The 25704-nt window shown below is 42.2% G+C and overlaps 1 long non-coding RNA gene and 2 pseudogenes across 1 annotated transcript; 1 reads left to right on the plus strand and 2 right to left on the minus strand.

Annotated features, from left to right (window-relative positions):
* Positions 1-1392: 1392 nt before the first annotated feature.
* On the minus strand, positions 1393-17051 carry LOC109457213 (uncharacterized; annotated as a pseudogene).
* A 245-nt stretch (positions 17052-17296) lies between these two features.
* On the plus strand, positions 17297-21070 carry LOC109457197 (CREB-binding protein; annotated as a pseudogene).
* Positions 21071-21699: 629 nt separating this feature from the next.
* LOC141567639 (uncharacterized) lies at positions 21700-25352 on the minus strand. Its single transcript, XR_012490481.1, has 4 exons — positions 25179-25352; positions 24365-24854; positions 23489-23548; positions 21700-22564 (listed from the first exon to the last, which is right to left on the minus strand). It is a non-coding gene; the product is annotated as an uncharacterized LOC141567639 (long non-coding RNA).
* Positions 25353-25704: the final 352 nt, after the last annotated feature.

Below are 25704 nucleotides of genomic sequence, written 5' to 3' on the forward strand. Positions count from 1 at the left end.
CAATAAAGGCCATAAGAGGTTACACATTGTGTGGTGACAGTTGAACCATCATGGTTGTATAGGGTCGATTGTCTATGGGGTGGTGGCTGGGGTCCCAGGGGTCTGTTATATCCATATGAGGCTAGGGAAGTTCCCATTGACTCACGTTAGGGAATGAGGCAGTGGGTCCTATACCTTAGGGACTTGGGTTTGAGCGAGGAGGACTGCTCTGTAGTTTGTCACAGAAAGACTTGGAACTCCTTGGGCGTATTATTGGGATGAAATACCTGAAGAAGCCCAGATTGCAGTATTACCAACATCAGGTCTTCTGGTGAGGGTTCTGCAGTGGTAGAGGGCAGTCCTGGAAACTCTGAAATGGGTACTTCCTTCAGTAGTAGGCTCTGTTAATAAGTGTCTGTGCCACAGGAGACCACAGGTGTTTTTTGTTTTTTTCAAATAACCCTGAGGATCAGGATCTTTGTTGTGATAGAGGCACTGGCAGCAGAAGAAGAAATATTTAAAGGTCTCAGTCAGCCATCTGCTCTTAAAAGTACAGAGCTCAGCAAACTACATCACTGCTTTTTCACAAGCCACCAGCTGATGGGTGCATATATTGTACAGGACATCAGTCTTCGCCCTGAGCATTTCTACAGAGCCAATACCTGGTTGAGACACACAACCAGCAGTAACAGGCTAAGAGTTATTCCCGAGCTTAGCATTAGTTGTAACTTAGCATTAGTTGGAACTGAGATATATAATTCTAAGACACACATGGCCTAGGGCCATTTTAAGGAGGGCCCCAATCACATAAGCCCATCCCTAAACACCAATTGTCAAACCTTCTGACTTAGGTTGATGAAATCTGTAACAGAGGCTCTGCAGGACTCAGCAAATGCAGTACAGAGCAGCACAACTCAAATGGCAACCCTGCCAGCAAGCAGCAGAGCCATCTCCTATTTAAAATGGTTCTACTCCATTAGTAAGCTATGAGCAAGCAAAGAAAGATCTTAGAATAGTGGTGGTCATAGCCTAGAGCTTGTCCTGCTAGCTACACAAATTAATTTGTGGTCACTCAATGGAGTTGGGATTGACCTCATTCCCAATTTTACATTGAATGTTAATGCTAATGACACTCAACACATCAAGAGACTTTGAAAATTTCTTACTTACAAAAGGGACTCCTAGGCAGAGCAGGGTCTGCACAAACAGATCTGGAGTAGCTTGAGCAGGTAGCAAGAATAGGTTGGCTTTTATAGTAGACGGAATGGAACTGGATGTGGGCTGGAATTTGCCAAGTTTAAATTTCACACTGACTTCAAAGGAGGAGGTGTACACAGGCTTTTTATCAGCCTTTCCAGAAGTGGGGACATAGGGAAGGTGATGCTTAAAAAGTCAGTAGTCAAACATCAAAACTGGAGTCAGACTCTTTATTACAAATAAATACTATCAACAGTTTACCAATTAACAAATTTAAGCACAGAGAAGTTAAATAATTTCCTCATGTCACATGATAGTAAATAGTAGCCTTTTCTCATTCACCACATTTTCTAGTATGAATTTGTAGAATTTCAACAAGGTTTGAATCATGATAGAAACTATTCTACGTTATCAATCTTTTTCAGCATTAAATTTTCTGATTCTGAAGAAACTGAGTATTAGTTCAAAGGCATTGCCACATTTATTGTATTTTATTCTAGCATAAAATCTGATGATCTTGATCTGTAACAAATAAATGGCAAGTAAAGGGTTTCCTACATTAATTATGTTAGATTATGAATTCTCTGATGTTGATTAAGGTGTGCAGACTGTCTAAAGGCCTTCTTACATTCTTTACATTCATAGGGTTTCTCACCAGTATGAATGCTATGATGCCGGGTAAGTTCTGAGACACGGATAAAGGCCTTCCCACATTCCTTGCATTTATAGGGTTTCTTGGCAGTGTGAATTCACTGATGCTGAGTAAGTTGTGAGGCACAAATGAAGGCCCTCCCACATTGTGCACAGTCATAGGATTTCTCACCAGTATGAGTTTGGTGATGTTGAAAAAGTTGGGAACCACAAATAAAGGCCTTCCCGCATTCTTTACATTCATAATGTTTCATACCAGGATGAATTCTCTGGTGTTCAGTAAGTTGTGAACTACGAATAAAGGCCATTCCACATTCCCTACATTGATAAGATTTCTCGCCAGAATGAAGTCGCTGATGTTGACCAAGTTGTGAGCGCAGTCTAAAGGCCTTCCCACATTCATTACAACCATAGGGTTTTTCACCAGTGTGAATTCTCTGATGTCGCATAAGTTCTGAGCCACAAAAAAAAGATTTACTACATTCCTGACATTTATAAGGTTTGTAACCAGTATGAATTCTCTGATGTTGGGTAAGGTGTGCTGATTGTCTAAAGGCCTTTCCACATTCCTGACATTCATAGGGTTTCTCATCTGTATGAATTCTCTGATGTTGAGTAAGATGTGAGCCACGAATAAAAGCTTTTCCACATTCCTTACATTCATAGTGCTTCTCACCAGTATGAATTCCTTGTTGTCGTATAAGTTCCAAACCATAAATAATGGTTTTCCCACATTCTTTGAATTTACAGAATTTCTCTCCAGGATAAATTTGCTGATGTAGAATAAGAGATGTCTGCAAGCTACAAGTTGGCATTTTTTCATAAGTCATTAATGCTTGCCCCAAAAATCCCTCTTCATTTATCTCTTGCCTCTCAAACTGGCCTTTGCATTCCCAGTCATCTCTGACACTGGAGCCCACAATTCTATGACTTTTTTCCATTATCGCCCATTGGGATGTTGTTACTTCATAGATTTCTTTTCGAAGACACAATTCCTTGGTCTTACATCTGAATTCCAAGTCTGAAAGATAACCAGAAAGTAAACACATGGTGTTTCCTCTTTGGGGAGAAATAAAACTTCTATGGTAAAAATGGAGGAAAAACTGAAAGTAATGGCCATAAGAAGTGAAGATGGTGTACATGGCCTTCAACTTGAAAAAAGAGGTCAAGAGCATAAATACTTAAGAAAGATGAAGGAGGTTGTTAGGAAAACAGGAAAAGTCAGTAGTTTCTAAATTCAGGTATAGATCGAAATCACCTGACTAGTCTATTTAAAAAAATGGATGTTGGGGCAGCAAGTTAGCTCAGTTGGTTAGAGCATGGTGCTCTTAACAACAAGGTTGCCGGTTCGATCCCCATTATGGGCCACTGTGAGCTGCGCCCTCCACAACTAGACGGAACCAACTACCTTGACTTGGACCTGATGGGTCCTTGAAAAACACACTTAAAAATAAATAAATAAAAGTTAAAAGAAAATTGGATGTCAATGTACCACCTCACATCAAATAAATATGAATTTACACCAACAGGTCTTAGGTTTCCTATTTTTAATACATTCAACCAGCCAATTCGATGTTGCACAACATTTAAGAATCCCACGTAGAATTTTTCAGTGGTTCCCAACTTCACTAAGAATAACATCCAGACTCCTTACCATAGCTTATGAGATCCTCCATAACTTTTCTTTGACACATCTCAATCAAAATCCTATCCAACATCTTCTTGACCCACTTTTCACCACTGTTCATTATGTACCAAATAGTCATCACCTCTGAGCATCTGATATAAGCCAAGCTCTTTACCTTTTCAAAATTTACCCCAGACTGTTCAGTTTGATAGAAATTCTGTGAACTTGGCTCTTTGCACAACCAGATGCATATCACACTATAGTCCCAGGTAAAAAGTTAGTTCCTTAGAAAGTTTGAGCTAGACAACCCTATTTAAATTCACTTCTTCATTCTCTCTCATTGCAATTTTCTGGATTTTAGAATTATAAAATCATTTATTTATTCATATGTAATCTTTTATTTTCTTACTGTTAAAACCCATAATAGGCAGGAACAATGGCAGTTTCACTCAACACAGAATAACTACCATCTTACTAATACAAGGTGTTTCATAGATTGTTTAATGAATGAATCACTGGATTAATGAAAGGGGATTATTACAGGGATAAAGGAAAATATTATACAAATATGGAACTAGGAAATGTACTTAAGAATTATAATAATCATTTGTGCTCATAATTATAGCATAGTTCTAAATATCTGTCCCTGATTTTAATCTCTCCTACTCACTGGAAAGATAATATATGCTTTTTACTTCATCACTTCCCTCAGAGACTAAAACAAAATCACAACCAAAGCTAGATTATTAAATTATTCAAATGGGAAAATCTATATATATCGAACAACCCATCTATCCAATTGTTTCTCCATTTACAAATATACCTCTACCAATGCTCATTGCCATTTATGTATAGTCCTATGTTTTCTGTTTCCCTATTTCAACCACTGTACTGAGGTGCCTCTTCTTTTAACCTTCACTTGAATTTGTAGTATTACTCAACCTTCCTTCCAATACATGATCTATTTTGTTCCTCCAGGCCCTTCTTCAAGTCCTCCCTTCCACTCCTGTCTGTTCAAGACCACTTTATTTGTACTTCCCAGAAAACTGTATTTTTCCCCAGGCATTATGGCAGGTTTCAAGCATAATAAAAGAGTTATGTAATGTTAAGCAAAGGTACTTGAGAATTTTGGGAGACTACGATCACCAACTATTTGGTAGAATGAATCTGGGTACACTGGAACACTAGGAACTCTACAGCAAAGAGTATACTGGTAAGTTGAAGGGAATCATAGAGAATGGAAATCTAGATAATGGAACAGACTGAGAATACTGAGTGAGTATAAAATGACTACAACACAAATACTCCTGTAACTACAATATGGTATGTTTTGTGGTTCCAATTAAACTATCAATTGGTGCAGATGCTATAAAGACTGTTCTTGAAATAATACAGAAGGAAACTCAGGCAAAGTCTCTAAGAATGAATGATTTGACAGTAAAGGCTGAGATATGGTTCAGAATAAAATAAAGTGTAGTATAAGATTTAGTGAGAATACAGGATTCAGAAAGACCAGCATTTCAGACCCCAGTTCTGTTGATGATTACCTTTCTGTTATGGACAAATTACTTTTACCTACCTCAATCATCATTTTTTCATATAATAATAGATGTAGAAATATCTATTCCCAGGGCTTGGGAAGATTAGGAATAATCTTTGTAACGTGGCTGGCATAAAGAGCTCAAGAAGTGGTTGTTACTATCATTCTGATTACTATGGAAGAAGATTCGGGGGGAAAGGGAGGATAGGACTGAGCAAGGAAAATGATATTAAGTTGTCCTGCGCCTGAACTGCTTTTCATAGAATAGTCTATCAGAAAGAAGACAAGTATGAAAAGGATGAGGTATGAAGAGAAAAACAAAACCACAAACAGACCTCTAAAACTCAAGCAGAAAAATAGGAATTATACTAGAATCACCCTCTTGTTCATGCTCCAATCATTTGCAATGTTAATTTCACTGTCAGTTATATTCCTGATGGCCTTACCTAGCTTAAATTCCACAGTCAATCATTATATCTATTACCTTGCATTCATCTCCCCAACCATGATTAAATCCAGTTCTGCCTATTGTTCTTCTCCACCTGAGTAGTTGAACATAGCTGGTAAAAAAGAACCACATTGACTATTCTCACTAAACATTTATAAGCACACAATTCAAAAGACCCTCAGCATTTCCCGTCATAACCTAATTTTTCATTCTTCCACTCTGGGAAAATTTTTCCCACCTTGTCTCTCTCCTAAAATCTCAAAACTATCTCATGGCTGATGTCCATACTGATTATATCACTGAGAGAGAGAGAAAAAGTAAGAATGAGAGAATTTTTTCTCATCTAATCAGTCAATCAACCTGTACATAAATTCCAATAATCTGTTTCCTCTGCTGACAAAATGCTCTTCTCCAAGGCCAATACCTCTACTGGGAACTGAAGAATATCTTTTCTGATACAACCTTTTCTCACATATGCTTCTGCAGTTCCCACCCCCTCTCCTTCACAAAGAAGTTTTCCTACTCTACTGTTTTGGTCCCATCAGCATACAAAGACACTCTAATATAGTCTCCTTTAAAGTGTACACACACACACAACTTCCTTGATCCTAGGACCCGCCTCTGCAGCTACAATCAGTTCTTTGTCCTGTTTTACAAAATTTCACACTACATTAAGTCCTCACTTAATGTCATATATAGGTTCTGCAACTTTAAGGAAACTGACATATAACAAAACCAATTTCACCATAGGCTAATTGATATAAACTCTTAACAGTTAATTGATATTAACTCTTGTTAAGTTCCTACAACAATACAACAAAATGACATTATTCAAGGACCTGCTATAGTTAGTTCCCCTCATCATCCACACATTGTCTCGCTTCCCATTTGTTTGCATGAAAATAGTTTGCCCCAGAAAAAGGTAAACTTATGAGAGTGGAAAAAGAACAATATAATGGAGTCCCATATAGTTTGAGTGGTGGGTTATTAAGATTGTGTAGCCTTTTGGCCTAATCTAGAATCTTTGTATTTTCTTTAATCTGTCCACTGGTATTTACATACAACGTTGGACAATTAAGTTGGCGAACTCATCCTAGAAAAAGTGCTAACATACGTCATTGCTGAATATCACTACGGTCACCTTCGAAGTAATCCCCTTGGGAAGCCTTGCATGGACACCAGCGCCTAGTCCGCCCTTGGAAGCAATTTTGGAACTCTTTTTCTGGAATGGCCATCAGAGCTGTCATCGTATTACCCTTGATGTCCTGAATGTCATCAAAATGTCTTCCTTTCAATATTTCCTTTATCTTCGGATAAAGAAAGAAGTCAATGGGGGCCAGATCAGGTGAGTAGGGAAGGTGTTCCAATACAGTGATTTGTTTACTAGCTAAAAACTCCCTCACAGATAGTGCTGTTTATGCTGGTGAATTGTCGCGATGCAAGAGCCATCAATTGGAGAAAAGTTCAGGTCGTCTAACTTTTTCATGCAGCCTTTTCAGCACTTCCAAATAGTAAACTTGGTTAACTGTTTGTCCAATTGGTACAAATTCATAATGAATAATCCCTCTGATATCAAAAAAGTTTAGCAACATCATTGCAGCAAGTTCACAAACTTCATTGTCAGACCTCATAGTTAAAGTGCAATTTGAATTCAAAATAACCCTTCTAATTCATACTCAGGACTACAGAGTTTTTACTTAATATTATCAATCTTATATCTGTATTTCCTTTATCTCATACTGAAAGTCGGTTTTCAAAGACTTCACCTAAATTGCTCATTTATTTTATTCCACACTACATACACAACATTCTCAGGAAAACAGTATCAACAACGCTACCACTAATATTATTACTAAAAACAATGTTAAGGGGGAGTTTTTCTATAGTTCTTTTGTCTTTAGGATATATAACCACTGGATACTCATTTAGATTAAATTGTTTCACTTCGCTTTTGGTTTCAGGGATTTTTCTGAATTTAATTTTGTTTTATCATTGTGTAAGTTATTTATATAGTTTCCAACTCAAATCTACAAAACAAAGTATAATCAAAGAAGTCCTCTTCATCCTACTCCTTTCCCTCCCTTGTAGATAACAACTAAAAAAAAAACTTCTAAAAAAGTATAACATCCTTCCTGTTTTAGATAAATAGCAGCATATTTTAGTATAATCAATGTTTGGCCTTAGTGCTATCATTTTGATTTATGACACATAAACACTCGAAAATGCACATCCATATATTTTAGTCTTTCACTATGTAGACTATTTTACTTATTCCCTATTTTGAGGTATATCTTTTCATATTTCATCAAATTTACATTTTTTATTCTATGGTCTTTTATATCCTAATAAACTTATGTAATACCTGTCTCTCTCTCTCTCTTACTCATTTTGCTGTTTTTTCACTGGTTTTCTAGTATGAGAAATATTGGAAGTAACTACTAACCTCTTTTCTCTCTCCCCAGCTTCTGATTTGAAATACTTGCTCCCCATTAATACCTATAATGTAATTTGCAAGCTTGTTATACTTTTCATATACTCTACACATTCTCACCCTACTTTTTTGAGAATTATACTATACCTAAGCTATATTCTCTCCTTAATGCCATGAGTTGATATTATATATGTATGTTATTATATATTTAATGCTCACCAACAGTCTCTTATTAAGTTGACGTGTCTCTATTTTGGTTTACTGAAGCTCATTTTCTGGTGGATTCATCAGGAAAAAGGGGAATAATATTCTCTGCTGCTGCATATATTAAACAATTTGGTTAGATGTAAAATTCTTAGCTCAAAATTTATGTCTTTGTATAACTTAAATAGAAAAATATATATTGTCTTCTGGAATAAAGTTCCTATAAAAAGACCAGATGACAATTTGATTTTCCTTTCCTTATAAGTAGCTTTATGCCTGGATGCCAAAGGTATGATTTTCTGGGCACATGGTGAACTGTTGCAAAACATGATTCCAATTCTTTTGTTCTTAATTTTAGTAAAGTTATCTTGAATCATTTCTGGTGATTGTAGCTTCATTGCACTCTTACTGGAACTCTCAATGAAGATGTTAGATCTTCATTGCCTATTTTCTATATTTTAAAGATATAACTAAAGTATATATAAAGTATATACAGGGGGTGCCAAAAAAATGTATACACATTTTAAGAAAGGAAAAATTGTATTAAAATTGTAATACTCAATATATACCGATAACAAAACATGAATACAAGTCATGTTTGACTTCTGCAATTACAAGAGGTGCTCAAGGTGGTTACCACCAGTGTAATTTAATATAGTTTATTCCTTTCTTAAAATGTGTATACATTTCTTTGGCACCTTCTGTATAAAAGTTGATGCCAATAATACTGCAACTTGACTCATGATCAAATAGAAAACCAGAATTCTACCATACCCACTAAAGTTAATAAATTAGTAGATAAAAACTTTGCACTAGGCTTAAAAATAAAAATTAAAAAAAACAAAAAAAAACCAGCAGATACCAGTGGCCACACACTACAGGTAAACAGACTAGAGAATTAGTCCAGACAAGTTACTAAACAAATTTTAAAATAAAACAGCAATAACAACAACTCCTGGAGGGATCAGAGTTGCTATATTATCTGAAATGTCCCATTTTCAACAAAAATCATTAAATATTCAAAGAAACAGTAAATGGGACCCATTGATGTGGGGTGGGGGGAAAGCAATCAATAGAAACTGTCTCTCAGGAAGCCCAGAAAAAGATTTCAAAGCCACAAAACAAGTCTTGCTAAATTTGAGAACACTGAAATTATACTAAGCATCTTTTCTAATCACAATGAAATTAAAAATCAAGAAATCAAGAAATCAAGAGCTAAAACTATAAAACTCTTAGAAGAAAATAGAGAAAAAGCTTTATGACATTGAATTTGGCAGTGATATCTTGGCTATGACATCAAAAGTCATATAACAAAAGAAAATTAGATAAATTGGACTTCATCAAATTTAAAATTTTGTACATCAAAGACACTATGCTATCTATGACCTAAATGTTTGTGTCCCCCAAAAAATTCATTTTGAAATCCCAATGCCCAATCTCATGGTATTAGAAAGTGGGGACTTTGGGAGCTGATTAGACATGATGGTGGAGGCCTCATGACTGAGATTACTGCCTTAGAAAAGAGGCTCCAGAGAGCTCCCTAACCCTCCTACCACATGAGGACAAAATAGGAAAGCACCTGCTATGAAACAAGAAGAGAGCATGCTAGCACCATGATCTTGAACTTCTAGCCTCCAGAATTGTGTGAAATAAATGTTGTTGTTTAGAAGCTATCCAGTCTATGGTATTATTTTGTCGTAGTAGCCCAAACAGACTAAGACACACCATTAATAGAGTAAAAAGGATACTCACAGAATGGAAGAAAATATTTGCAAATCACATATCCAATAAGGGATTATACATCCAGAATATATAAAGAACTCCTACAACTGAACAACAGAAAAAATAAACAATTCAATTTTAAAATGGCGAAGGACTTGAATAGACATTTCTCCAAAGATGTATGAATGGCTAATAAGCACATGAAGAGGCTCGACATCACTAATCATTAGGGAAATAAATGCAACTCCAAACCACAGTGAGACACTACCTCACACCCATTAGGATGGCTATTATTTAAAAAATAAATAAATAACAAATATTGGTAAGAGTGTGGAGAAATCAAAACCGTTGTGTATTGCTGGTAGGAATACAAAATGGTATACTCAATGTGGTATGGCAGTTCCTCAAAACATCCAGCAATTCCATTTCTGGGTATATACCCAAAAACTTAAATGCAAGGACTCAAAGAGATATCTGTACACACATGTTCTTAACAGCATTATTCACAATAGCCAAACGATGGAAGCAACCGAAGTTTCCATTGATGGATAAATGGATAAACAAAATGTGGTAAAGGCATATAATGGAGTATTATTTGGCCTTAAAAAGGAAATTCTGACCCATGCTACAACATGGATGAACCTTGAGGATATACTAAGTGAAATAAGCCATACACAAAAGCACAAACATTGTAGGATTCAACTCATATGACATAACTAGAGTACTGAAATTCAGAGATAGAAAGCAAAATGGTGTTTCTACTGAGGGGAGAAAGGAATTGGGAGCTATTATTTAATGAGCTATTGGGAGCTATTATTTTAATGATATAGTTTCATTTGGGGAAGATGAAAAAGCTCTAGAGATGAGTATGGCGATGGTTGCACAACAATGTGAATATACTTAATGCCACTGAATTTACCCTCAAAAAAATTAAGATAGTAATAAATTTGGTTATTTATATTTTATCACAATTGTAATAAATAAATAACTTCTAAAAATTACTTATTAAGAAAATAAACCTTAACAACCTAGTGGAAAAGATGGCAAAATTCAAAAATAGCACAAATAGCAAATACACTTTTGAAAAAATATTCAGCTTAATTAATAAACATGAGGAAAATATAGAATTTTACATTCACTATTATGTCGTAAAGATTAACTTTCCGTAAAGGAGGTTTGGCCTTTGTCCTGGCTCCTGGGAGGTAACCACTGAAGCCTTCGAATTTCCCAAGTGATAGGAGTGTCACAGTGGGGCCCTTAGACCACACCTGACAGTTTGTTAACTCAGTGACTCCCAGTGGGGGCTGCCCATGCAGAAAGATGAACTATATGCTTAGAGGGTTGTGTCTTGGGTCAGATTAATTCAGCCTCCATAGAAGGGAAGGGAGCTGGATGTTAAGTTCAGCCACATGGGCAATAACTCAATCAATCATGCCTATGTAATGAAGCTGCGATAAAAAAACTTTAGACACATCCTGGGTTGGCAAAGCATATTGTCACACATCAATGACAGGAGGGCAATGCATCCCTGAGGACATGGAAATTTCACATGTGAATCCTCCCAGATTCTGCCCTGTGTCTCTTCCTTTGGCTGGTTCTAACTCTTTTGCTGGTATTCTCATGCTATAATAAAACTAATCATAACATAGTGTTTTCCCGAGTTGCCTGAGTTGTTCTGGTGAATTATCAAATTTGAGGGATTCCATGAAGATCTCCAAATTTGTAGCCAGCTGATCTGAAATGAGGGTGACCTTGTGGACCCTTGTGGAACTTTCAGCTGGTATCAGAAGCCTGGGACAAATTTGGCAACCTGGAGGACTGTGACCTTAACCTTGAGTTTGGCTAACTCTGGGCAACTATACTGGCACAAATTTTAAAGTATAATTATAAATCGTAAGTGCAAATGAGGAAATCCATCAAAGAAAACTCATGCAAATTAAAACTACTTTCAAGAATAATTTAGCATTAGCTTGAAAAGTTGAACATTTATATGCCCTATGAACCAGAAATTCCACTTCTAGGTATTGATCTTAGAGAAATTTATACTTATAAGCAACATAAAGATTTACAAGAATATTCATGGCCAATTTAGTCCAAAAGAAGCCAAATTCCACTGAACCAAGGAACAGATACACAACTTGTGGTACATTCACATAATAGGATAATATACTACAATGAAAATTAATGAACTATAGCTACATGCAAAAACATGGATGAATCCTATAACAATCATATTTAGTGAAAAAAATCAGATCAAAGAATGCTCCATATAATTTGAAACCATTTTTATAATACTGAATAACAAAATAAAACCCTAGAGACTGGAGAAGGTCCAAGATGGTGGATTAGATAAATGCTATGCCTACCGCATCCCAGAATCACACCAAAATTACAAATAAATTATAGAACAATCAACCTCAAGAATCAACTGAACACTAGCTGAATTAAAGAAGAGGCCACATCAGGACTGGTAGAAGGTGGGGGACATGTAAAATGGGCTGACCCCAAACCCACAGATAACGGCTGGACTAGGAGGGGCACCTCGGTAGCAGAGATTCCCCCGAAGAGGGAGAAGGTCACAACCCCACACCAGACTCACCAGCCCAGAAGTCCTGTGCCAGGACAAACCAAACAGAAACAAACTCACAGATACAGAGAACGTTTTGAGGGTTGCCAGATGGGAAGAGGGCTGGGAGATGGGGGAAAAAGGGGAAGGGATGAAGATGTGCAAATTGCCAGTTATGAAAACAGTCACAAGGATGTAAATAAAATACAGCATAGGGAATATAGTTAATAATATTGTAATAACTACCCATGGTGTCAGATGGGTATTAGACTTATCGGGCTGATCACTTTGTAAGTTATATAAATGTCTAATCACTATGTTGTACAGCTGAAAGTAATGTAATATTGTATGCAAACTGTAATTAAAAAATAAAAAATTATCTAAAAAAGAAAAAAAAATTTTAAAGGAAAAGAAGTGGATCCAAGTTATGTGAAATAGGATGTATCCTCAAGTAAAAAGGCTTTGAAAAGGGAGGGAATTATGACAGGTAAGTATCACAGAGTACACATGGGGTAAAAGGGAGGGTCTTTACCTTTTTCCATGTCTCTTAGGCCTTTTCTCCACAACCTTTTGATGGGCCTTCTAGGAAGAGATTTCTCAATCATTACCTTTAAGGTGCTGCCTCCCTCACCAGCTGGGTTCTTAACTGCAATGCCGTTCCCCATGTGTTCAATCCTTACTCACCTGGGCACCATCCTCTTGCCATGTTCCTCGAAACCATCCAGGGCTCTTTCCCTTGCTCCAATAAGGAAATCACATCAGGCTTAGAAATAGAGAGTCCTATTTTTAAGAAAAAAAAATAATAAGACATACTCGTGCTGTTTCCTGAATTTAAACCCAGTCCTTAAGAAACAGGCTATTACACAAAGAATAAGATGAATGTGTAAAGGTCTAAAGCATGGAGAAGATAAAGGTATAACAAAGAGCTCCCCATCTCCTAATCTACAAAGCACAGAATAATTCCCCAGGAAATAGAAATCTACCCAGACAATGGAAAGATACTCGTACATCCAAAATTCACAAGGTATTAGGGGATAGATATACTTACCTAGTAAGACTAGGTTGCTATAGTTCTCCATCATCACATCTCTGTACAAGTTCCTCTGTGCAGGGTCCAGATAGTCCCACTCCTCCTCGGAGAAGTCTACAGCCACATCCCTGAAAGTCATCAACTGCTGAAATGACAAAACCATGTAGTACTGTTAGAATTAAAGGAAATGTTTTTAAAACAAAAGAAGAGATAGAAAATGGCACTGAGGGATGGAGAAAATACACTGAGCAAATGCGCTAGGCCAGAGATGGGGCAGAGAAAAAAATTACCATAACTAGAACAAAGTACCTCCATCTTAAATATTCCTGTTGCTGAAGACCTTCTTCATATAATGAGACACTCCCATTATCCCATGGCTAGGGCCAAGAAAAAATAAAACACATTTATTTAGTTTCCCAAATTAATGAAATAAAGTAGAAAAATACTCAACAACCTGTAGGCCTAGCACATTATTATTTATTTTAATGATCATTCATGACTTACCAATATTTTTATTGGGGAAATTTCCAAACACATAGCAAAGTTGAAAGAATTTTATAGTGAACATCTGATATGCTAATTACTTACAATAAATTCTTAAATGTGAGCTCCTCCATTCACTTTTTTCTTACTTCCTAAAGGAAGGTACAATCTTTTTAAAATATTTATCAAACAAACAAGCAAAACCTCTATTGCACAAAACAGGACTTTGGTATAATTAAAATGTACACTTAATATTAAGGATCTTTATTGTTAGACAAAATCATGAGCATTTTTCCTTATAATGCAAGTTCTTTAATACACTTTTTCTAACTGGTTCTATCTTTCATCTTAAGGAAAGCAAGACGTAACCATTCCATTATTTTAGATATTTAGATTGAACAAGATCTCTGAGTTCCTTTACAGCTTTGAAAGTCTACAATTCTCAACAATTTATGCATCTGGCTAATTTTACTTTTTAAATAGTTCAAAACTAAAAAAAAACTTAATAGTATATTGTTTAGGGAGATACAGTAGAACAATTATGAAAAGCAAGAGCACAATGACTACAAAATTTTCTTTACAGGTTACCTTTCAGAGGGAAGGAAGGGTGCAAAAGCGTGTTCACTAGTCCTTCCTACACTAGGTGTTAGGTACATGAGTGTTTTATTACTCTTTTGTAATATGAAATACTTCATGTCTTTTTTTTTTTTAAGGGGGAACTCAAAACTTAAGGAAAAATAAGCAGGTTTGTGAAGATCAATTATCCCACTTAACAATCATTTCCACTTCATTAAACCACAATTCAGATAAAAGGAAGCTCTAGCATTTCCCTCAGTGGAACGTATTTAGGCTCCATCATAGAACACTGCACACAAATGTGAGCATTGTTAGAGAAGAGTAGGGCACTAAGGGACGAGACTGCTGCTGAGCACCGTCACTCACTCCCTGATTGAATGGGAGGGTATGGGATGAATTGATAATAGAGTTCAATTGGACAAGAAAGTTTCTAGATAAAGAAAATAAACGTTCAGGGGCGGCTGGATGGTTCAGTTGGTTAGAGCACAAGCCAACCAACTGTGCTGGTTGGTTGGTTGCTGGTTCAATTCCCACATGGGATGGTGGGCTGTGCCCGCTGAAACTAAGATTGAAAACAGTGAAGGGACTTGGAGCTGAGCTGCGCCCTCCACAACTAGATTGAAGGACACTACTTGACTTGGAGCTGATGGGCCCCGGAAAAACACACTGCTCCCCAATATTCCCCAATTAATAAATAAATAAATAAATGTTCATGCAAATGACAGAAAACAGACACTACGTTTCAATAAAATAAATAAGTCATGGTGATGTAACGTACAGAGTGGTGACTACAGTTGAAATACTGTACTGCAGACTACCAGCATGGCATCGTGAGGGAGTCTCTCCCTTTGAAGTTACAAGTTGGACAGCTATAATTCAACAAAGGATTCTCTGCTCAACACACAAACATGTCTGAGAGATCCATGCATTGAGACAACCATAGGTGGGTATATCAGAGCGAACAAGGCAGACAGGATGGGAGGGTTGGGGGGAGGACAAAGACTGGAACCCCAGACACAGCCCAGCACTTAACACAACCCCAGCAGAGGCAACAGGAGTAAGGATTGGGGTGCAACCCCCAAGGGGCAAACCAGAGGGGCAGAGCCAGCAATCGAGCCTGGGTGGCTGGTATACACTGAAGCTGAGCCCAGGGTCAGGGGCAGCGCAGCGGTGCAGTCATAGCATTCCACAGCCTGCCAGCACCAGGCAAACTATTTCCCAGACGCAGGTACCTGCCCACCCTATCCCCCTGTTGTAGTCACACAACAGCCTAGCCAACTGTTTCCTTAAGGAAAGAAGAGTCTGTGAGACTGTGCCTTTCTGGGACTTTGTTCCATCCTTATGTTTACACCTTATGTCTCTCTGTCTAGTCCCCAAAAGGTTTGCAGCCAAAGACGGGTAAGATATCTCACGGGAGATACAACCTAAGCCAGGCGGAACCGAGTGGGGACCTCCAATGAGCTGCCTTAGAAAAATATGGGAAGGGGCCTTGCCTCCCCTTCCCCCTGCCTGGGAAAAGCTGTTGCCGGCTCTGCCTTTTCCCTGGCACCTGTTTGTGAGAGAAGTTACAAAAACAATAAAGATCAGTTCTCTCCACTTAGCTCAACAGAACTGTTACAAAATAAGAGACTTGACCCTGAGAAGGTACATACCTTAATTAAGACATTGTGGAACCTTGTGCTTCAGCTGTTGACTGACAAAGGGTGATTGAGATAAATATTTTTCTGTTATGATGTGTGAGTTTCAGAGACCGTGTAAGAAACAATGTTGCTTTCTCTTGTTTTTGTATACCTATTCAATAAAAACCCCCAGTCGGCCTTATTCTGGGCTCCAGTCCTCTGAGACTGAGAGACCTCTGGCCTTCGGAGAGGTTTAAGTGCATTAAGTCTCTGTTTCTTTCTTAAAAACTTAACCCAAACCGCCCCTTCTTGCACCCTCACTGCCCTGTTGCGCTGGACGGGACAGGAAACCATTAGAGGACCCTAAGTGAGGAGTGTATGATCTAGCTGTGTGCGGAGAATGAATGGGGGGGCTGGTTAGGAGGCTGCTGGAGTCTTCTAGGTGAAAGCCCAGAAAAGTCTTCCAGGAGGAGCTCTTCCATCCAAATTTGCCCTCCTCTTTTACGTCCTCCTCCTCCTCAGTTGCTTAAGGCTGTAACTTGGGGGTCATCCTTGACCCCTTCCACCTGGAAGCATTCCCTGACAATGTCCCCTCCAATGCCCCAACTATGTCCAGGCCCCAAGGAGGACACTACCCTGGTTCCTGTATTTTGCAGCTCCTGTCACAATCTCTAGTGACCCTGTTTTAGTACAATGTGGCGGTGAGGCTTTAGTGTGCCTCAGAATCATCTGGGGAGCTGCCTGCACCCCACTTAAGGCGATGCCAGAGAATGTGCATTTTACCTGGCTTGGTCCTCTGTGAGAAAGGGAGTCGATCTGACTCCCCAACTAGACTCTTACCTCCAGCAGGGCAAGAGAAATGGAATGAACCGCCCAGTTTTGCTGGTGGGTGTTGGCTCCAGAATTCGCCTGTTGGTGTAGACAAGTCAAGCCCAAAGTCCTCCCTTTCACTCCTTTTAGCTCTTTGCCCTGCCTTGGTTGGAAGAGACTGACTTCCAACGGTCTGCACGGGTAGCCGGGGGCTTATAAAGACCCCAGAGACATTGTTTCTGCCCGGGAACATCTGCCCCTTGTTAGGGATGCACAAAACGAGGCCCAGCTGCCTAGGGAGTGTCTGGGGCGGCTGCGCGCCCGACCTGTCGCCCTTGACAACGCGGAAGGTCACGGAGGTCCCGCGCCTGGGCACGACTGTCCCACGCGTGCCACGGAAGCCCCTTACACCCGCGGGCGCAGGCAGCGGACCAGCCAGCCTGGCGCGCATGTGACGTCACTGCGCCGCGCCTGAGAGGCCTCGTCCCCGGCGTACGCGGAAGTGCTGGATGCTCGGGAGGAAGAATACGGTGCTCGAGGTGAGGGCGCTGCTGCTGTCTCTCTGATGTGGTGAACCAGGCTGCTGTGGGCCCCCCACCCCCGTAGATGGTCACAGACTCCTATCCAGGCCTCACCTGGCCTGCCAGTGTCGGCGTCTGGGACAGTCCCCACAGGAGTGGCTCTGTGATCTCGGGGTGGGGGACAGAGCAGGGCCTCTGTCATGCCTGTCTTTATTTTCTGCTTTCTCCAGCCTTCTTTTGTCTTGTCCTCCTCTCATTCCCTACTGCTGGGATTTTCACGTCTTTTCTATGAAACTCTTATCAGTGCTGCCCATAGGGTTGCATTCTCTGCCCATTGTCTCAGTCTCCCGATGCAGGTGGTTTTGAAAGCTGGGCAGGGGGCATTTTGTCACTGTGGTTTGAGCCCAGGGCCTTCCTCATGGTGAAGGCCTCTCAGCCCTAGCGTCCTGCTGGGCCACCCTGCAGAGCTCTGGGGACACACTGAGGTCACCCAGTAGCAGCCCTGGGGAGTGGGGGGCCGGTCTATATAAACTCAGGTCTGTGGTACTTCGGACAGTCGCGTGGCGCCTGATAAGAAATGGGCACAGCCTCAGTCATTCCTTCACTGTCAGGCTTCCCAGGCCAGGCGTGGGGCAGGGTAGCTGGGTGCCATTCCTACAAGGCAGAGGAAGGAGGGAAAGAGGGTCCACCAACACAGCCAGGAGCCTTGGGCGACCCCAGAGCCACACACCCTGTGTGTGCGTGAGCCTGTGTGCTCACAGTGTGAGACAGCAGGTGGGGAAGGGCTAGAGGGGCCCTGGAATAGGCTGGGGTCAGGGCGAGGAGGTGGATCCTGTCGTCTCTAGAGCCTTCTGGGCTTTGGGGTAGTTCCCAGAAGAGAAGCTTTCGGGGGGCGGCTGGGATGTCTGCTCACGTTGGGCCTAGTGCTGACGCGGGCCTGTGCCTTTTCTTTGTCCACAGGACTACGACCTTTGCATCAACTACTACAACACAAAGAGCCACACACACAAGATGGTGAAGGGTGACAGCCAGGGTGAGCCGCAGTCCAAGAGCCCGCAGGAGTCGCAGCACCTGAGAATCCAGTGCTGCTTCCAGTCCCTGTGGCAGGCCTGCCAGTGCCGCAATGCCAACTGCTCGCTGCCGTCCTGCCAGAAGATGAAGCGCGTCGTGCTGCACACCAAGGACTGCAAGCGCAAGATCGAGGGAGGCTGCCGGGTGTGCAAGCAGCTCCTCGCCCTCTGCTGCTACCATGCCAAACACTGCCAGGAAAACAAATGCCCCGTGCCGTTCTGCCCCAAGATCAAACACAAGTTCCGCCAGCAGCAGATCCAGCACCGCCTGCAGCAGGCGCAGCTCATGTGCTGATGGATGGCCACCATGAACACCTGCAACGTGCCTCAGCAGAGTCTGCCTTCCCCTACCTCAGCACCACCTGGGACCCCCACGCAGCAGCCCAGCACGCCCCAGACACCACAGCCCCCCGCCCAGCACCAGCCCTCACCTGTGAGCATGTCACCAGCCGCCTTCCCCAGCGTGGCCCGGACTCAGCCCCCCACCACGGCGTTCACCAGGAAGCCCACCAACCAGGTGCCGGCCCCGCCGCCCCCCGCCCAGCCCCCACCCGCAGCAGTGGAGGCAGCCCGGCAGATAGAGCGTGAAGCCCAGCAGCAGCAGCAGCACCTGTACCACGTGAACATCAACAATAGCATGCCCCCGGCGGAACGGGCATGGTGACCCCGGTAAGCCAGATGGCCCCCGTTGGCCTGAACGTGCCCCGGCCCAGCCAGGTCAGTGGGCCCGTCATGCCCAACCTGCCGCCTGGGCAGTGGCAGCAGGCGCCCATGCCCCAGCAGCAGCCGATGCCGGGCAGGCCCAGCCTGCCGTGGCCGGGCCGCAGATGCCCAGTGTGCAGCTGCCGCGGAGCCTCTCGCCCGGCGCCCTGCAGGACCTGCTGCGGACCCTGAAGTCGCCCAGCTCCCCGCAGCAGCAGCAGCAGGTGCTCAACATCCTCAAGTCAAACCCGCAGCTGATGGCAGCTTTTATCACACAGCGCACGGCCAAGTATGTGGCCAGTCAGCCAAGCCTGCAGCCCCAGCTCGGCCTGCAGCCCCAGCCCAGCCTGCTCCAGCAGCCTGGCCTGCAGAACCTGAACACCATACAAGCTGGCGGGCCACAGCCTGGCGTGCCCCTGCAGCAGCAGGCAATGGGAGGCCTGAACCCGCAGGGCCAGGCCCTGAACATCATGAACCCAGGGCCCAACCCCAGCATTGCAAGTATGAACCCGCAGTACAGAGATGCTGCGGAGGCAGCTGCTGCAGCAGCAGCAGCAGCAGCAGCAGCAGCAGCAGCAGGGCAGTGCGGGCATGGCCCCATGGCCATGGCCGGGCACTGCCAGTTCCAGCAGCCTCAAGGACCCGGAGGCTACCCCCAGCCATGCAGCAGCAGCGGATGCAGCAGCACCTCCCCATGCAGGGAAGCTCCATGGGCCAGATGGGGCAGCCCGGGCTGGGCGCAGACAGCACCCCCAACATTCAGCAGGCTCTGCAGCAGTGGATTCTGCAGCAGCAACAGATGAAGCAGCAGATTGGGTCCCCGGGCCAGCTGAACCCCATGAGCCCCCAGCAGCACATGCTCTCAAGACAGCCACAGGCCTCGCACCTCCCCGGCCAGCAGATGGCCACGTCCCTCAGTAGCCAGGTGCGCTCTCCCGCCCCAGTCCCAGCCTCCACATTCCAGCCCATCGCCACAGATACAGCCCCAGCCTTCGCCACACCATGTCTCGCCCCAGACTGGTTCCCCCCACCCAGGACTCGCAGTCATCATGGCCAGCTCCATAGATCAGGGACACTTGGGAAACCCCGAACAGAGTGCAATGCTCCCACAGCTGAACACCCCCAACCAGAGTGCACTGTCCAGTGAGCAGTCCCTGGTCGGCGACACCACAGGAGACACCCTAGAAAAGTTTGTGGAGGGTTTGTAGCACTGTGAGAGCATCACTTTTTTTCCCCCCTTTCATGTTCTTGGACCTTTTGTACTGAAATCCAGGCACCTAGGCTTTTTTTATTCCTAGATGGAACTGCTACTTCAAGCCGTGTAAGGGTAGATTGCTGTTTAAAGAAACAATACAAAGAATATATTTTTTTGTTAAAAACCAGTTGATTTAGGGCCGGCCCGGTGTCTCAGGTGGTTAGAGCTCCATGATCCTAACTCCGAAGGCTGCCGGTTCGATTCCCACCTGGGCCAGTGGGCTCTCAACCACAGGTTGCCAGTTCGATTCCTCAAGTCCCACAAGGGATGGTGGGCTCTGCCCCCTGCAACTAAGATTGAACATGGCACCTTGAGCTGAGTTGCCGCTGAGCTCCCGGATGGCTCAGTTGGTTGGAGCGCGTCTTCTCAACCACAAGGTTGCCGGTTCAACTCCAACAAGGGATGGTGGGCTGCTCCCCCTGCAACTACCAACAGCAACTGGACCTGGAGCTGAGCTGCGCCCTCCACAACTAAGATTGAAAGGACAACAACTTGAAGCTGAATGGCACCCTCCACAACTAAGTTTGAAAGGACAACAACTTGACTTGGAAAAAAGTCCTGGAAGTAGTACACATTGTTCTCCAACAAAGCCCTGTTCCCTTTCCCCAATAAAAAATTTAAAACTAAAAAATTAAAAAAGTAAGTCCTGTTATTTGCAACATGGTGGTTGCCAGAGGTGCAGGAGGTGGAGGGTGGGTGAAACAGGTGAAGGTGGTCAAAAGGTACAAACTTCTGGTTATAAATATTCCTGGAGATATAATATACAACATGGTGACTATAGTTAACATAATCAATAATAATGTATATTTGGAAGTTGCTAAGAGAATAGATCTTAAAAGTTCTCATCACATGAGGAAAAAATTGTAACTATCTGTGATGATGGATCATAACTAGACTGAGGTGAAAATTTCCCAATATATACAAATATTGAATAATTATGTTGTATACCTGAAACTAATATATGTTGAATTTATCTCATTAAAAAAATAATAAGAGCTATGGAGGAAAAAAAAATAGGATAAGGGTGACAGAAAGTATGTTGGTTCAGATGCTATTTTTTATAGGGTCATCAAGGAAGGTTTTTCCAATTTGGAGACAGATGAGGAATGTTTTGAAGCATTGAAGGAGTATGTGATGCAAAAATCAGGAGTAAGAAAATCCCAGGCAGGGGAATCAGCAAGCTCATATGCAGAGAGGGCAGAATGAAGTTAAGAGAAAAATTATAGAAGATAAAGTCAGAGAGGTAACAGAGAGCCAGATCACATATGGCTATGTGAAACCACTATAGAAACTTTGGTTTTTATTCTGAGTAAGAAAACAAAGTTTTAAGTCAAGGAGTAGCATAATCTGACTTACATTTTGGAAAAATTACCTTGGCTGCTATGTTAAAAGGCATTTTAGACAGGCAATGAAGGGAGATCAGTTAATAGGCTACTGCAACAGATCAAATGAGATGAATGTAGCCTAGACGTGGACCAGCTGAACTTTCACATGCAAGGCTTCCAATTTCTGAGTTCCCCCTAACTCACCTGGGCACGGGCTTATCCCTTCTCCCCACTATCTGCAACTGCCCTCTCGCTCCCAATAAGTTAAATCCAGCTAGAATTCCAAACTGTAGATGTTTTATATTTTATAATCTAATTAATTGCTGTATTAAGTTTAGAATGTCAAACATTGCCTGTACATGCTGTCCACCAACAGTGTTTTGAATACCTTATCTCCCCTCTGTTTACTCCTGCCTCATTGCCACCGCCACCAGGTAATATGGGAGCACAGGCCTCTGGAGAAGAAAATCTTTGCCACTTCAGAGGCAGTAAGTATTCATGGATGTGGTCATCATCTTCTGGGTGGAGGACAAAAGGCAAAATCCTATTCAGAGGGATTTCTCTAAGGATATGATACAAGAGAAGTAATGGAGCCTAGTTCTACTGATTGAGAATAGTTTTCCCCTATTATTCACAATCTGCCTTTTTTAGCATCTCTTTTCCTTTGTGTAAATCTCCAGGGAGCTTCTGAAGAGCTTGACTCTAAGAATTGGTTTGACATTTACTGAGCTGCAAGTAGACAGTTGGGAAGCTTCATCATTCTGAGGACCTCACATTCCTTTGGCCCTTTTACAAAACATTTCTCTTCCTAAAAAAAAAAATCGGGGAGAGAGTTAAATATAACAATTTCTTGAGTATTTCTACTTATTTTACTGTTACTTAATGTTAGTCATAACAAAAATGTATATGCTCTATCTCAAACATAGTTTTAATTGGCTGCATAAAATGCCATCTTATAGTGGGATTTACTTAAAATTTCCCTATTTATGAAAACTAATTTTGGATATTATCTCAAGGGCTGTCCCAAAGTGTTATACTCTCTACTTTTAGATCTACCCATGGTTCTACCTTTTTTATAACCCTAATGAATATCATTACAGTCTTCCTTCCCTTTAGAAATCCAGTGATGGAGTCCAAGGATTCCAGGTTGAGAACCCTAATGAGGACGATTTGAGCATTCAATTCAAAATAGACCTGGAAACTGGTCTAAGTGTTTACTAACAGATTACCTGGCAAGTTGGTATAGATTACTTGGTCCTATTGGTATAGAACTTTGATTAAGCCCCCAATTTCATTCCTACTCTGAAAATACTGGCAAAGAAAACAATTCTATCACCTAGTTGAACTGAGACTAACAAATACCATCCTATAAATTGCATAGCTTTTCATACTAGGACTGTGATGGGTGATGTTACATATGCACTAATCTTATTTTCAACAAGTCAGTTATAATAAAGGCTTTTATATTTGCCTCACTAGACCAGCAGAGATCTTAGAGGAGATATGGCACACAGGAGAAACTGTCAAAATAATAGTAAGTTGGAGGGGATACAGAGGAAACTGGGTTTTTGGGTCTAACCCCAAGGCTCCCATTATGTATCCAAATGAGCAGTTCTAAGGACAAGATCTCTTGAATGGGCTTTTGGTCTTTGGGAATTGTCAGAACAGGAAAAAAATTATGTTCTGAAAAACAAGAAAGATTTCAGGGAAAAAAGAAAAAAACCGAAAGCACCTTGATCTTGGCCTTTGTATATTCAATAACCATTCTTTCCTCTTCTTCTTAGTGACAAAACTGTAGAAAGAAGAACAATTTGATGAGATACTTGGCTTTTCTTGGAATCCTCCAGCCCCTCTCCACCCAAACCTACATACAGAGGAAGGTCAGGAAAAACTGAAGAGTACAGCCCAGTGTAGTTACAGGGTGGGGCTGGAATCTATCATGAGCTCACAGAGTCTCCTAGGTAGAGTGGTGAAGTCACACTTGCACAATCACAACTCCCTTTCCCCCATTTGAACACATAGTGCTGTACCAAGTCCTGGTTATTTAAAATCCCACATAAACACCTAGAGGGCACACAAAGTCCCATTTGCACTACCACAGGTTTTCCTCACACCCACCTACCCATTGCCCCACAGCCAACCACAATCACACACACACACACATCATGGGGGTCCCACTAGTTGCACCTGCACAGCGACAGGTGCCAAACACCACATAGTCACAGACCTCCCAACTCCCACAGACACACACGTGCTGCACAGCCACACACCCACCACAGGGATACACAGTCCCAACTGCACAATCATCGTCCTTCTGCATCCCCATGCACAATGGCACAGCCATGCTGGTAATTTTTGGCTACCAGAAATCACACTGCAAAGAACATCATGGTACATATCTCCCTGTGTTTATGTATCAGAGTTTCTCTAAGGCATAATACTAAAAAAAAGAAATTTGGGGGTGTACTTTAGGAAAATCTATCCAAGTTTATCGGGAACACACACAAGCTCTCCTCTCCGTCACCCAGACGGAGTCACAAACACCACACTCAGTCACAAACACAACAACCACGAAAACAAACAGTAACAATCACAGTCTCTCACACACGTGTCTCCTTTCTTCAACTCGCTCAGGACACGAAAAGACCGGCTCGTCGACCCGCTCCAGACACGAAAGCCTCCTCACTTAGACTCCTCATCGTAGTCCTTCCCTAGTTCCGTTCTGGTCCAGACTGGCCAAACTGCACCGGACTCCAAAGACCACGCAGCAGCTAAACCTATAGAACCAACAATCCCGCCAATCTGAAAAGAGAAGGCTGAAATCCCGCGGGACGTAGCACCGGCCTGCAAAGTACTCTGGGAAATGCAGTCCAGAGGCGGAGACAGGCCTCCGGATTCTTCTGACTTGGGCTGGAGTTCATCTACTGCTTCCCCGCACCAAACAGAACAGCAAGAACCCCACACGGAGCGGCTCCCAGGTGGAGCGCGTCAGCCAGCCAAAGCTGCTAGTGCTGCTCATCCCTGGCAGCTTGGTTGTCACCGGTATGCTCAGGAGGAGAAGTCCAGTTCGCGGCAGAAGTAGCTTCGACCTGCAGAGCCTATGGGAAATGCAGTCCCGATCAGAAAAGCAGCCCATCAAATATATGGTGATGGAAGGAGAACTGACTCTGGGTGGTGAACACACAATGTGATTTATAGATGATGTAATACAAAATTGTACACCTGAAATCTATGTAACTTTACTAATAACTGTCACCCCAATAAACTTTAAGAAAGAAAAAAAAGCAGCCCATCTGGCCATCATGCGAGCTAACTGATGCAGCTCCAAGTCTAGTACTTGCCATTGCAACTCATCCAGCCACCCAGGAGATTTCTATAGGTGATAGGTCGTGCTCCATAGGCAGAGGGGATGAAACACTGACCTGACATTTTCATCTTTGTCAGTCGGTGAGTCCAGGCCTGTGTCTGTGCAGCGCTGAAGGTGAGTGAAGGTGAGACCTGATGTCTCGTTCTGGACCGTGTTGAGGAGGTGACAGGGAAAGAATCACACCCTGGATGGTGTGTGTGTGTGTGTGTGTGTGTGTGTGTGTGTGTGTACGCGCGTGTGTCCTCAGGTGAGGAAAAGGGCCCTGCAGAGGAGAGTCCGAAGATGCTGAGTTGTGACCGTAGGTGTGACTGGGTGTTGTGTATATGTGGATGTGTGTCGTCTATTTGGGAGACCAGGGTTGTGTCTGGTATCAGAAATTAACCTCTGAGCCTCATGTTAGGCATTTGTAAAATGATAATAAGAGGGCATCTTTCTGGAGCATTAATTTTATATGAAAGTTGACAGAAGAAAAAACCTATTATATGATAAACAACATAAACTGATTTTTATGTTAAAATAGGTACATTTATTTAATGGATTAGCATGCATATTCAACATGCTTTTTTTTTTTTTTTTTTTTT

The sequence above is a fragment of the Rhinolophus sinicus genome, linkage group LG11 (genome assembly GCF_036562045.2).
Source record: "Rhinolophus sinicus isolate RSC01 linkage group LG11, ASM3656204v1, whole genome shotgun sequence".
NCBI classification, from domain to species: Eukaryota; Metazoa; Chordata; class Mammalia; order Chiroptera; family Rhinolophidae; genus Rhinolophus; species Rhinolophus sinicus.